The sequence below is a fragment of the Poecilia latipinna genome, unplaced genomic scaffold (genome assembly GCF_001443285.1).
Source record: "Poecilia latipinna isolate Pla-1442-1.1 unplaced genomic scaffold, P_latipinna-1.0 Scaffold120, whole genome shotgun sequence".
Taxonomy (NCBI): domain Eukaryota; kingdom Metazoa; phylum Chordata; class Actinopteri; order Cyprinodontiformes; family Poeciliidae; genus Poecilia; species Poecilia latipinna.
In genome coordinates, this window is record NW_015112736.1 from 152,244 (window position 1) to 155,587 (window position 3,344).

The 3,344-nt window shown below is 41.5% G+C and overlaps 1 protein-coding gene across 2 annotated transcripts in view; it reads right to left on the reverse strand.

Moving 5' to 3' along the window:
* The window catches only part of zfhx4 (zinc finger homeobox 4), a 126,142-nt gene that overhangs the window by 104,743 nt on the left and 18,055 nt on the right, over nt 1-3,344 (reverse strand). The window contains exon 1 of one of the 2 annotated variants that reach the window (XM_015028315.1): nt 1,606-1,778. The exons of the other annotated variant lie outside the window; for it this stretch is intronic. The gene's annotated coding sequence lies outside the window, so the exon portion shown is untranslated. Of the gene's footprint in view, nt 1-1,605; nt 1,779-3,344 lie in introns of those variants that run through there. 2 annotated transcript variants of the gene reach the window in all.

Genomic DNA, 3,344 nt, shown 5'->3' on the forward strand with positions numbered 1-3,344 from the left:
TTTCACTTTTTTTTTTTTTTTTTTTTTTTTTTTTTTAAAACCCCCCCCCCCCCCTCCCTCTGGTCTCCACCCTCTCTCTCTCCCGGCAGACGATGCTCTTTCTCCGGACGCAGCTTGACAATAGGGCGCGTTAACTAATATTTTTTGCCCCATTTCCATATCAGTACGATCCTCAATTAATTATAGATTGTATCAGTAAACTCCCGCATCTGTGTGAGAGAGTGTGGGTGGGAGTGTGTGTGTTTGTGTGTAAAAGAGAGAGAGAGAAAGAGAGAGAGAGAGGCAGAGAGTACATGTGTGCGCGCGAGTGTGCCGTGTAAAGAAGAAAGAAAATTGTCGTCTTAGAAATATCCTCGTAAATCAGCAGGAATTAAAACTAAACATCCCAGTAAATGTGTAATTGCTAAAAAAAAAAAGAAAGAAAGGAGAAAAAAAGAAAACCCTAAAAGGAAATGCGTTTTAGTCTGTTTTGTAAACTGCTTTTTAAAAGGTAGCCCTGAACACCTTCAGTGATCTTCTGTCACATCAGGAGATCAATACCTTTGAATTGTCCGGAGACATTACCATATTGGTTTGACACACTGGGAGATGCCACGGGATGGAACTATTGTCAATCCACCAATATGTTCTCTGAGATCAGACTAGAAAACTCCATTGATGCTCAGGCTGATTAAAAAAAAATCATAAAAGTAATCATGTTGTCATTTTCTTTTTGCATTCACGTACAAACACCTGGAGATCTTTTCTTCTTTTGTTTTTTCCTCCTAAATCAAAGTCAGGTTTGCACCTTCTTTTAGTCCTATGCGTCGGCGCCCTCATGGGGTTGCAGAGCTGACCCCTCTGCTTCACCAAAAAAAAAAAAAACACACACACACATACACACACACACAAAAACACCAGATCTGACCCGCAGCCTGCCCCACAGATCCTCCAGGAAGAGCACATGCAAAAGGAAGCGTCAAATTATAAAGGCCCATAAAGCAGACAAGAAGTTATGTGCAACTCTTTCAACGTCTGACACACACCAGATACACCAAATCCACCCAAAAAGCACAAAATTACAGTTTTCCCCTCAACACTGTCCTTTAAGCCAAATGAATAAAGAAACTGGCAGAACTGCCCTAAATCAAAGACAGAATGTATAATTTTCAAAGCACGCTGTTCTAAAACAATATCATTCAAAATGAATAATAATAATAATAATAATAATAATAATAATAATAATAATAATAATAATAATAATAAAAACCGATAAAAAATTACCGAACGTAGACTTCATTTCTACAGACGGGACACTCCAGAGATAAGTGACTTTCAACCTTTGACTTTTTCAGCAACGAAACTCGAAAAAGTGAGAAAAACCATGAAAACAAATGAAGCTCAAACATAAAGTGTCTCCATATTTTCAAAGTGAATCTTAAAGCCACCCAGCAGCGGTGCGCCAAAAAAAAAGAAAAAGAAAAAGAAACGTTTGTATAAAAAAAGAGAGAGAAAAAAAAAACTTCCAAAATGTACCTCTTCTTACCTCTTTTTTTTTTTTTTAAATTCCCCCAAAAAAGCATAAAGTGGAAAAAAAGCAATATAAAACTGTAGACTCTTTGGTACCTTTGGTATAAAGCATTCCGTTTTCCTTCTTTTTTCCTGTCTTTCTCTTGCTCAGTAGCGATCCGATAATAGCATATGGAAAGTGTTTTCAAAATGCCCAGATTTGGCACATTGTCATTGAAAAGAGAGGAGCGCAGTGATGCGGTGCTACAACAGGGGAAATGAGTTGCGGATTGGACGCAGCCCGCCTCGGTGCGGACTTATCCCACTTTAATTTAATATTCCGCAATCACACACACTAGTGATGGCATATAATTCAAGGAGAAATTCAGAGGGAAGGAAATGCTTTTGTGTGTCTGCGCGCGAGCGTGTGTGTGTGTGTGTGTGTGTGTGTGTTTTTTTACACCACTTTATTTGATTAAGGAGAAAGGCAGCACAATATTGTCTTTTTTCTCTGTTTCCCCTTTCTTCTTTTTCACTCCCCTCCCCTCCCGAGTCACATCTTAGATTCTCTTCATAAACGAAACAATAGATATTTATTTGTTTGTATTCAGGTCATTTATTTAGAAATCAACAACCCCCCTCTTCCCCCTGACTCTCTCTCTCTCCCTCTCTTTCTCTTTCTCTCTCTCTTTTTGCTTGTCGGTGTCACACTGGAATCATCCCCTAACATAAAATCGAGATCCATAAACGCTTGTTTGTAAAACACTGAACCCAAAATCAATGTATTGGGTCATTTCGATCGATTATATAAACGAAAATCCATACGCAACATGAGACCGGTATCAGCCCACTCTTCCGCTCCCTTTTAAAGAGAGAGAGAGGGAGGGAGAGACGGGGAGAGAGAGGATGAGAGAGAGAGAGAGAGAGAGGGGAGGGGGGAAAGCTTAAAAACAAATACTCTCAAAGTAGACCTTTACATCAGTCCAAGAGCAGGATCCCTCTAACATTTTCACATCAAGGGCCCCCAAAATGAACCCATCGTAGAGGAAACGGGGTCTGATTTAATTGGATTTTGACCCCGGGATGCCCAATATGTTTTTTTTTTTTTTTTTTTTTTTTTTGTTGTTTTTGATTCAGAACTGCTTTGTAAAGCTGCGGGTGCTACAAGTGAAAGCTGTGTTCAGACATATGTTCGCTAATTGGGATAATTCTGCATTAATGAAAACACGATCAAATTAAGCAATTTCTTTTGCTCGCTGACCCCCCTCCGCCACGCATAGCTTTTTTTTCTTTTCTTTTTTTTTCTTTTTTGAGAGGTTCTTGAACCCCCTTATAGGACCTGGATGTCAAAGTGCTTCCAGATGCACCGCGATAGCGCAACCCCCTGATGACGACAATTAGAAAAATGCCCTAATCAAACGGGGCCACACGGGATTAAGTCGCATTTCAAGGGTCAAGGGGAACCCCACCTCAACCCCGGTGCCCATCTTCCGCCTGCGCACCGAATATCACATTTCGACATCACATAACCTGCGCGAGGAACAAATCAGCCACTCCAGGCGCTGTAATCACGTATGCAAATTCAGTCCAGCCAAAAGGCACGGACATGACAGCCGGTGCGCACCGTCAGATGAGCTGTTGCATAAACTGTACATTAATATGCAACATGATATGGGAGGGCCGGGATGGTGGCGGCGCGGATCACGACAGGGAGAGAAGGGGGGTAAAAAGGAGGTGGCAATGATGTAAAATTTACATGGGACCACAGCTGCTGGGGCTCTCGAGTGGGAGAGAAGGTGGGGTGCAGCCATAAGGAGGAGGAGAGGGGTGTGTGTGTGTGTGTGTGTGTGTGTGTG